Here is a 12,182-nt window from a genome sequence, read left to right as displayed (position 1 = left end):
AACAAACTCTGATATTGTGGGGGACAGGATCCTGGCATGCTGCAGCCCATGGTGTTGCTAAGAGTGGGGCATGACTTAGTGATTAATCAACAAAAACAATATATATATATTTTTAAACTCAAGTGAGTTAATGTCTAGTATCTCTGTTGATGAAACATATAGTCAGTCTATGATTACCTTCAGAAGAAACTATCAAACTGTCTTCCAAAATTGTTGTTCCATTTTGCATTGCCACCAACAATAAATAGAAGTTCTTGTTCTGTATCCTTGCCAGCATTTGATGTTTTAAGTATTTTGGATTTTAGTCACTCAAATCAGGATGTAGTGATATCTTCTTGTTTTAATTTACAATAGCATAATGATGTGATATTGAACACTGTTTTGTATGCATATTTGCCATCTGTATGTCTTCTTTGGTGAGGTGTTCAGATCTTGTGCCCATGTTTTAACTAGGTTGTTATTGTCCAGTATTGAGTTTTAAGAGTTCTTCATATCTTTTGGATACCAGTCCTTTAACAAATATGTGTTTTCCAAAAGATTTTCCTTTGTCTGTTGCTTAACCTTTATTTTCTTAACAGTGTTTTAATAGAGTGGAAAATTTTAATTTTAGAGAAGTCTAACACATCAATTATGTCTTTCATGGATAGTGCTTTGGATCTTTTATCAAAAGAGTCATTGTGAAATCCAAAGTCACCTACATATATTTCTAACTCACCCTCCAAAAGTTTTATACTTTTGTATGTACAGTGGTCCCTAGGGAGATAACTTTTTTGCAAAAGATATAAAGTCTCTGTCTAGATTCTTTTTTTTTTTTTTTTAATGAATTAGGTTTTTAGTTGTTCCAGTATCATTTATTGAAAAGTTATATTCTGTTCATTGAATTACTTTTGCTCTTTGTCAATTGTAATTTGAATATATTAAATACTCTGTGTCAGTATTTCTATTCTATTCCATTATTTTTTGTTTATTCTTTTATTAATATCAGACAACTTTTGCTTATTTGTCTATTCTTTGATTAATTCCATATCATTCTGATTTTGTAGTTTTATAATAAGTCTTGACTTGGAGTAGTGTCAGTCTGTTGACATTTTATTCTTCAGCATCTTATTACCAATTCTGGGTCTTTTTATTTTCTGTGAAAACTTTATAATCAAACGACCATAGATATAACAACAGGATTTACTCTATAGCACAGGAAACTGTATTCAATATCTTGCAATAACTTATAACATAAAATAATCTGAAAAAGAACATGTTACAAATATATGTATGTATTTAAATATATAATATATGTGTAATTGAACATATATAAAGCTGAAATCACTTTACTGTAACCTAAAACTATGCAACATTGTAAATCAACTATACTTCAATTAAAAAATAAATTTTATGTCAATTTGTTGACATGCACTGAGATCTTCATTGGGATTCCATCAAATCTATAGGTCAGTTAGGAAAAAAGTGATACATAATAAGTATCCATTAACATAGGATATCTTTTCATTCATTTAGATAATCTTTAATTAATTTTATTGGAGTTTTATGGTTATCATTTTACATACTTTGTTAGATTTATACCTTAGTATTTCCTTTAGTTTGGTTCTAACATAAATGGTACTTTGTTTTTTATTTCAAAATATATTAACCTGTATCCTTTAACCTTGCTGTAATCTCTTATTAGCTCTAGAATTTCCTTTTTGCCTATTTATTGGAATTTTCTAGTTAGACTATCATCTATATGCCAATGAAGTCTGTTTAGTTTCTTCTTTCTCAGTCTGTATTACTTTTATTTCTTTTTCTTATTTCATTAGCTAAGATTTCCAGTATTAAAATAGTAGTTGGTGAAAAGGATATTTTTGCTTTCTCCTTCATCTTTCAGGAAAAGTATCTATTTTCTCATCATTAAGTATAGTTTTAGTTGCTGGGATTTCTTTTTTCCACTTTTTCTGCCTTCTCTTGTATTAATAGAGCATTTTTATTATTCCACTTTAATCATCAATTTACTTCTTATCTATGATGATGACTTAGTCACTCAATCTTGTCTGACTCTTTGTGACCCTATGGACTTCAGCTAGTCCACCAGGCTCCTCTATCCATGGGATTCTCCAGGCAAGAATACTGGAGTGGGTAGCCATTTCCTTCTCCACTTCTTATCTATATGTTTTTTAAATAGAAATAGTTTTTAGATACTAGAACTATGTTAGTACTATAATAGAAAATATTTTTAATTTTAGAAAAAAGTTAAAATTATGCCAAGCTTATATAAAAAACATATTCTCTTCACCTCAAAGAAGAATGAACTTTGCACAAGATATAAATAAAAGAAATATGATAAGTATATACTTTTCAGATATGGTTCCTTAAATGTGTAAAGGGTCTTAGACATTATGTAAGATATGAAATGTAGTAAAACTATCACCATGAAGCACTCTGCCTTATTCATTTCTTCAGATTTCCCAGAGATCTTCAAGAATTATTTGAGGTAACCTACTATGTCCATATTCCCCTTGAAACCAAATGTGTTATTTAGAATGCAGCTTAAGCTGTTTTAATAAAGAATCCTAAAACATACATTTTTAAATAGGTCAGAACCTTTTCTGTTTCTCACATAACCATTCAGAACAGAAGAAGCTATAGCTGCCAAAGCTCATTAAGGGCTTCAAACTTTCAATCTTGTGGTCTCACCTTGCTTCATAGCGCTGCCTTTGTCTACACAATTAAGTCTTTGGTCATTACCACATACTTATTCCAGGCCCCAGGAAGGAGGAAAGAGAGTAAGAGTCTGGGGCAAATGACTTGAATGTTACTTATGTAACTTCGAATCACATTTCATGACCTAGTGGCTAAAAAACAACTGTAAAGTCACGTTTCACCAGCTGAGCCACAAGCGAAGCCCCCACATTTCACTAACAAGAATTTAATCGTATGGCCAGATGTAGCTGCAGGAGAGACTGGGAAATATGATATTTAGCTGGAAAGTCATATGCACAACTAAGACTTACAAGCAGAGGGTGGGGAGTTTTTATAAGAAAAGAAAAATAAGAGGATGGTAGAATAAATACTTTCCATACCAAGCATTTAATTTTACAAACAAATGTATATTTGTGTTTATACTGGTGTTTGTTTTAATAATAGAAAAGCGGTAAAACTTCATCAATTAGCAGGCCTTGAAAGACTTAAATAGGTAAATCTCTATTTACTTGAGAGTAAAGATTAAAGTTTTTTAATACTAAATTATATTATGTGTTTCAGGGTTTCTATGAAGTAGAAATCATAGACACATATGATTCCTATGTGTATATTCCATATGTATATTAATATTATAGTATATATGTTTTTATTGTTTCCATTATACATGTAAGTATTATATCTGGTATCCAAAAATAGTAGTATAATATTAGCATTACTGATATGATAAAAATATGAACAGCATTTATAATGCCTACAGGTAGTACTCAAAGGGTTTGAGTAAAGCATCATTTATTTATTGTCTGTAAAGTAGCTAAGGACTTCTGGCAAACTGGAAATTGAATATCAAATCTCTAAAATGAACCAAATTATACAGAACAATTTTATTCTTTTCTTGCTGTAAAATTATCTTATTTATAAGTTTATAACTTTAGCAAAGATTAAAGCTGAAAATACTTGAAGGAATATATATATATAATATATATACACACGTGTATATATCATTCATATGTATATAATTATGCATATATGTATACATTCACCCACATGAAGACAAAATATCTGAACTAGTTTGTTCTAACATAGGTAAATGTGGCAAAGACTTGAAGACTTAATGAGGCTAAATCAAATTAATTATAATTGTATCTATGACAGCAAGTCCCCCAAACTGCCTCCTGGCATTGCAGAGACCTTGGCAAATATGAGCTTAGGTCGCACTACTCAAAATCAAGGAGCTGACAGACCAAATTTTCTTCCTGAGATTTCGCTCATTAGCCAAACTGAAGTACTTAGTAAGTCAGGTAATGCTGCCTGAATTCTCAAACAACACTAAGCTTTGGGATATGATCCCATGATAACTCACTGAAAGTGTCTAAATACTTGTACCTGGTATAATGGTCAACGGATGACAACTTGGGCAGAAGGATTTTTTCTTCCCTCTGTCATGTAATTTTGACAGTTTTACAAACTGTCTAACAGCCACCTTCAGACTCCATCTAACTTTTTGTTTATTGTACTGCCAAAAATTGTGTTTCTCTGACTTTTAAAGATTCTTTTAGATGTTATTATCAGTCTGTGATAAGTTTCAAATTGAATGAAGATATTTTCAGATTAATTTGTAGAAGTAAAAAAAAAGCAAACATTTACATTAATTAGAAGATAAAGCAATGTTTTCTTAAGTAGCTGGTATTTGTTACACACATTTAATTATTTGCAATTGAATTATGATTTATACCTCTATATTATAGTAAGCTTTTAAATTAATGTGCTATTTTTTCAGATTATGTCCAATGTTCCTTAACACCTATGAAAAAATGGGCTATTTAAGCATGTGTATTGTTTCTAAGCTCTATTATAAAGTGATAGAAATAAAAAATATTCTGCACTTGTTAGAAGACATATAGGGTAATATATAGATAAAGGCAAAAATATATAGGACATTATAAAGATCATATGCTTGTCTTCTAAACTGTATAATATCAGCAGAAAACCCTCATCCCTTCTCCCTTACTGTCAAACAGTATATCCTCCCTCATTAAGTAAAGAAATCACAAGAGACCTAATTCAATTTCCCGCTATTATAATAGTGAAATACACATGTGTCATTATATCCCTTCCATTCTTTTTCTTCTTGTAATATAAGAAGTATTATTTCTCATGTCAGAAATAATTTTTCTATTTGTGTTTTGGGATCTATTTTTTTTTTCCTTCCCTGGCACAAAAGTTTCTCATATATAATCAATTCTTTCTCTTTAGAGATGCCTTCCCTTTAACAAAGAGATATATCAATTTACCAGTATATCAACAAACAACAAAACAAATTCTACCCTATGTTCTCTTAAGCTAAATATCTCTTCACTCACAGTCATAATTATTAAGAGTGAGTTATACTCCTTGGCCTTCCCTGGTGATTCAGTGGTAAAGAATCTGTCCACCTACCAATACAGGAGATGCAGGTTCAATCCCTGGTTGGGGAGATCCTCTGGAGAAGAAAACGGTACCCCACTCAGTATTCTTGCCTGGGAAATCCCACGGATAGAGGAGCCTGATGAGCTACAGGCCATGGGGTTGCAAAGAGTCAAATAGGACTTACCAGCTAAGCAGCAACAACATTTATGCTTCATGTCTCCTTGACTTACTGCACAGCTCAATGTATTCTGAGATCTTTATCACCAAAATAACAAATTATACAAAATAAAAAATGTCGACTGTGGACTTTTTCCGTCATTTTCTAAGTTTCTCATTAGCAATGTTTGAAATATTCTTGACTAGTGCTTCATGCTCTGATACCTTGACTCCTGTTATAGCATATTCTTTTTATTCATAGTCATATATTTAACTGTATATTGGAAGTCTCCATTTGGACAGTTCTTAAAAATATGTCACCCTGCATTTTCCTATTCCCAACAAATCAATTTCTTTGTGTGTGTTTTTAGTCTACTGTCTATTCAGTTGCCCATAAAACCTTTCTCATTTTTGACCATATCTTTTATTTCCCTGTGTGTGTGCGTGCATGTGTGTGCTAAGTTGCTCCAGTCATGTCCAGCTCTTTTGTGACCCTGGACTGTAGCCCACCAAGTCTCCTCTGTCCTTGGGGATTCTCCAGGCAAGAATACTGGAGTGGGTTGCCACTTCCCTAAATCATGTTAAATAATCCATCAGAATTCTTCTTTTCCTAAATATAGTTCAAATCTGTTCACTTATATCTATCACGTCAGCTGCTATTTCACTCAGCTCACATTTATGGTCTTGCCTAATCTTGTAGGACTTCCTACCATAGAGATTCTCAATAGCAATGTGCTTTTCTCACTGCACACCTGTTAATATATTATTTTAAATTTCAATGAAGTCATATCATTCCACTATTTAGTGGCTTCCAATTTTCACCTTTTTATCATTTGTATCTATCAAGAATAGATTTTTTAAATTGAACTAATGAAAAAATGAATAGAGGAATTTAAATACAAAGTAGTAATATAAGCATAATTCAGGAATACTTAAATACATCTCTTAGGTTAATTTTCCAATTATGAATTATTTGGTAATTTTTAGATATTATAACTTAAGAATTTGAATCATTATGTCACTAAATAAGAAAGAAACTTATAGAATATTGCACATAGTATGATACTACTGGTGATATTATGTGGGAAAAAAAACAGCTGTAATTAAAAGATACACAGCTTTCAATAATATTTTTGTTTTTTGCAATTGTATGTTCTTTAAGGTATAAAACATTGTAAACAAACACAATATTAATTCTTATTTATCAGTTTCAACCACTTAATTTAACTTCCAGTGATATAAAACACTTTTTTAAGATGAGGAATTTTAGGTTATTTGCTTTAAGTATTTCACTTGTTAAAAGATGTTTTTACCTCAAAGGGAATGAATATATGTTCAAAGCAATAAATTTCTCACAAATGAATTCTAAAGGAGTTATATTTTCCATGGTGATGATATTCATGCTGCAGTATACTCTAAATATCAAATATTTTTCATGTTTCTTTAACCCCCAAATACATGAAATACATATTGTTGAATATTCAAAAGAAAATATTAAATTCCCTAGGACTTCCCTGGTGGCTCAGAAGGCTAAGAATCTGCCTGCAATGCAGGAGACCGGAATTCCATCCCTGGGTCAGGAAGAGCCTCAAGAAGGAAATGGCAACCCCTTCTAGTATTCTTGCATGGAGAATTTCATGGACAGCGGAGCCTGGCAGGCTACAGTCTATGGGTTGCAAAAGTCAGACATGACTGAGCAACTAACATTCTGTCACTCAAATATTTGAGTGTTCAAAACAATTGAATATTTGAGTTAAATATAAACATTTAAAAATATTTTCTGTAGTACAATCTTATTACCCAAGGAAAAAAAAATCAGTTATGTGTTTATCAAGAAATTTTAAAAAGTTTTATTGAGAAATTACTAATATATGCTCATCAGTCCTTTTAATTGCTTTTTTAAGGAATGTTATAGAATGATATAAGAAAGACAAAATAATTTTGTTGCTTATAGAGGAAAATATTCTGCATAATCACTGGCTTTATGTAGCTAATATGAATTTGTAATTACTTCAATAGACTTCCCTGGTGGCTCAGATGGTAAAGCGTCTGCCTACAATGTGGGAGACCCAGGTTTGATCCCTGGGTTGGGAAGATCCTCTGGAGAAGGAAATGGCAACCCACGCAAGTAATCTTGCCTGGAAAATCCCATGGACAGAGGAGCATGGTAGGCTACAGTCCATGAGGTCGCAAAGAGTCGCACATGACTGAGCAACTTCACTTTCTTTCACTTTTCAATTGGTCCTATTTTAGGACTGAAATAACTGGCCAATTTTTTTTTTTCATGTCTGAATGAAATGTTACAATAGGACATTGCAGAGATCCAGAGGGTAAGTGGGGATGCATTTAATGAAGTATTGTTATAGCATCTTAAGTAAATTTCATTTAATTTGTAAATTTTGAAAGTTTTCCAAGACTCACAATATAGGAAAAAACTCAATTTAAAATCAGATACCTAGTCAATTTATTGGTTTATTTCTAGTACTCTCACAAACATAAAAGATATAAAAAGATTCATAGTTTATTTCCACTTTAATTATTCCTGGTTTTCATTTGTTTTTGAAAGGCTTTTGTGATCATTGGAATTATTGAGTCCTTTTGATATCTTCAGTAATCCCTGAAGTATTCACCCTGAAATGGGTGAATATTAATACTATCATTTAATTCTTAAGAGTATATACATATACACACATACATTGTACATGTGTGTATATATGTATTTCAAAATATTTTGGAATTCATTTTTGGTAAGAATTTTTAAATATAAATGTATAATATGTTTTTAACATGTTTTGTTACATTTAATATCAACTCCCCCCTTACCCCCCAGTCCTCTTTGAAATAGGGCAGAAGAATGTTTAAAAATTCCCGTTTTCCTAGTGAACTATTTGGGAATTAGAGAAATAATAAAAGATTTTATTTGAGTCAGTCCTGAGTCTATATGCAGTGCTGGTCTTCTCATGCATCTTATTTTTCCCCCATAAAAATTACATCATTTTTATGAAAAAATAATAGCATATGAGTCTGTAAATATAAATTCAAATATATGAACTACTGACTGTGCGACTTTGAACAAGTGACTTATCCTTCAGGCTCATATCCTTATTTGTAAAATGCATATCACAACAGATAATATGTATAGTGATAACTCAGTAACTCACAGTAGGTCCTCATTAATCTTGTGGTCTTTTCTTTCTTCGTATTTCTCTTAACTCTATGAAGTAAAGCATGGTTACAAATAAAAATAATGGATATGTATATATTCTTATATGTGGTGGATATGCATACATACATAATGTTTGTATATGTATATATCTATAATTTTGCATGTTCTTACAAAAAGTTGAAACTTTTTTTTCTTAATACTTTAAGGATGATAGTAAGATCCTATGTGCCACATGTGGTGCAGCCAAAAAAAAATTAAATAAAGATAATTGTAATTGAAGTTACTTTAGAAAAAAATGGTATAAAACCAGACTGAAACTTGATAAATCTTTAAATTGTGTATATTTTAAAAGTTTTTAAGTGTTTGACTTGAAGGATATGCATATAGTTTAAAATAGTCATCTGGAAAATTGATTAGTTGAATCTATTGAAGTGGTAAAGCAATCTATGTGGAGGCCAGTAGGCAATAGCAAAACTTGAACCCAGGGTACGAATGTTGGGAAAGCTTCCCTTTTAGAGGGAATAGATTAGTTGTTATTGGCATGTTACTATAACAGAAAGATGAAAGTTGTGCTAAAAAGTGTATTTCTAGATCTACCATCTTGACTAAATGTGTTTAATAAAAAAAAAACAGGCAATTAACCCACAGAGAAATTAGTTCAAATATATTCTGAAATGTGATTTCCATTTCCTTACTGACACACAGTAGAAATGATCCCTGAAAATATACTGTTTGTGGAATATTTAAATTTGGGTCCTTAGAAGTAAAGATGAAAATCATTGAGTAACTCAAACATAAACCATCAATACTTTTATGTTGCGTTTCAGGAATAATCTGTTGTAGTACTTAAAGTGTACTTCTAGTACTTAAAGTACTTAATGCTCAAGTTATGCACTGATAATCTATGAGGGGTAGCAGAAACCAAATTTATTCAAATATTTAAAGATAATCTAAGATTATCCATGTTTGTATGATCATTGATAAAATTAACTGTTGCTGTTGTTCAGTCACTCAGTATGTGTCCAACTCTTTGTAACCCCAGACTGTAGCCTGCAAGGCTCCTCTGGGGTTCATGGGGTTCTCCAGGCAAGAATATTGGGAGTGTGTTGCCATTTAAATTAACTGTGTATATGTAATACTTGGGATGCTTTTGTTAGATTGGGGAATTTGAAGAACTTTGAATATATTACATATATTAATCAACTTTAAATTTCTTAATAAAATTATTTGCTTCAGTGCAAATCCTCAAAGTGATTTCAGAGATAGAGGAGCCTTATATAGAATAAGGAGGTTTTATAATTTTGGTTTAAAAGTACAACTCTAGCTTTAAAAATTTATTTCAGTATATTGAATATTATTTTTTTAATAATTGTATATATTTATGGCTGTGCTGGATCTTTGTTGCTGCCCACGGGCTTTTCTGTAGTTGCAGCAAGCAGAGGCTACTTTCTAGTTGCAGTGCACGGGCTTTTCATTGTGGTGGCTTTTCTTGTCCCAGAGCACAGGCTCTAGGGCTCGTGGGCTCCAGTAGTTGCGCATGTGGGCTCAGTAGTTCTGGCTCACGGGTTCAATAGTTGTGGTGCACAGGCTTTAGTTGCTCTGAGGAATGTGGGATCTTCCTAGATCAGGGATCGAACCTGTGTCTCCTGCATTGGCAGGTGGATTCTTTATCACTGAGCCAGGTAAAGGGCCAGGGAAGCCCCAAATATCAATTTTTAGCACACAAGAAGGTAAAAAGATTTTTTGCCCCAAATTCAAAAACACCAAAAGATTGACAAATACACCGTAGATTGACAGATTCAAAATATGTAATTTATGAGATAATTTCTGACACATTTAATTATGCTTTTTGATTCTTAAAACCTATTAACAGTTTCCTTTGAATAAAACAGAAAAGGTTAAGATTAGCTATTTTCAATATTTTATATAATTAGCAAAAAATTAAATTTTTATGTTGTCATCTCATAGAAAATATGATAACTAAAGTGACTATCAACTTTTCCCATTATATCCTTATGATATGTAGTCTGCTTCCAACCTGGAATTACCCAGCATTACTCATGATGAGACCATGAGGAATTTTCTTGTAGCCTTTGTCAGATTTTATTATCAGAGTAATGCTAATCTTTGAGATTTTTTTAAAAATGTTTTTGTCAACTGAAAATTAAATATCTTTAAATCTGTTTTAATAAAGTACATTAAGTTTTGGATGAATATATCCAGCCTGACATTCAATAAAATTTAGTGTTTGTCATATAACAAGCTCAATTTGCTATGTAAAGATCCACTGATGTTCAAGAGAGGATGTTGAACTCACCTCTCCAAGGCTGGAGGATCAAGTTCAACCTTAAGAAGGGCATGTGGGGAGGGAAATAATGTTGTAATCATATGTAGAATATACATTTCTCATTAAAGATTCAAGGATTGGAGACTCAGAGATGTAACTTTCCCCAAATCACAAACTTTAGCAAGAAGCCAACCTAAATAGGTTTTGTACTATATACAGGTAACTTCCTTAATATTTTTACTTTATTTTTGAGATTAAACTTGAGAGTAATAATAATATTCTCATGGATCCTAGTGTAAAGATTCTCATAGGGTGCTGAAGTATTTATTTGACAGTTATATTTAGTTATAAAACAGTTCTTTACAGGCTCATACTTTGTCCATCAGCTTAATGTATGTTTGTTGTTGTTTTTGTTAGTCACCAAGTTGTGTTCGACTTGTGACCCCATGGTCTGTACCCCACCAAGCTCTTCTATCCATGGAATTTCTCAGGCAATAATATTGGAGTGGATTGCCATTTACTTCTACAGGGATTCTTCATGACGCAGGAATGGAACCCGCATCTCTTGCGTTGGCAGGCAGATTTTTTTTTACTGCTGAGCCACCAGGGAAACTCTAATATATGTTTACCATAATACACTTATACAACTCTGTATGTTTATGATATGAGGTACTACTCTAGTAAACAAATTTTGGAACAAATATAACTAAAACTGCTAAGTATAAAATGAATAGGTAGCAGCAGAAATATATTGATATATGAGAATAGGTGAACCATGGACATTAGTCCACTGTACTGATGTCAGTTCACCAGATGAATTAGGTCAAAGGAAGTTGAATAGGAATTTTTACTGCACTTGAAAATTTAAGCAGTCACACCCTTAGTTCAAATACTTAGAAACATTGTATAAATCACATGTACAATAAGTTATATTCTGTATATAGGGAAGTTTCATTAATTGTGTGTATGTATATGAAGAAATGGTCCTAGATTACTGTTTTGTCTTTCTCTTTACTAAAGGGTCAGGCCTTCCTTTGATGGTTAGACAGCTTCCTATATCTTCTTGGGTTGACTGAAAAATAGTGTCATTCATATCTGTGCATAAATTGAACATTATGACCCAACTGTCATGTAACAGGAGGGATCATCTGTCTTTCCTTTTTTGAGTCAAGGGATTTTGGCAGGAACATCATATTCCCTTCAAAATCAGTTTGTTCCCTTGACTTTTTTTTTAATAGACTCTATTTATCTGATTCTGCCTCTTCCACAGAGTCTTTGGGCCTCCAGACTGATTAGATCCTAATTCTTTTGGCATGCTGTCAAGTATCCTACTCAGAATAACTATTAAACCTTTGCTTTTGCTACTCGTCTGCAATTTTGTTTCCCTTTCTATGCTCCATGTCTCTGCTTTGTGAGTTTCACCTGTTTTTGCCTTAGGCTGTCTCGTGACAACTGTATACCACCTTCCTCTATGAA

Source organism: Odocoileus virginianus, chromosome 12, assembly GCF_023699985.2.
Source record: "Odocoileus virginianus isolate 20LAN1187 ecotype Illinois chromosome 12, Ovbor_1.2, whole genome shotgun sequence".
Taxonomy (NCBI): Eukaryota; Metazoa; Chordata; class Mammalia; order Artiodactyla; family Cervidae; genus Odocoileus; species Odocoileus virginianus.
The sequence above is the reverse complement of the archived record's forward strand: the minus strand, read 5'-3'. Positions refer to the sequence as shown.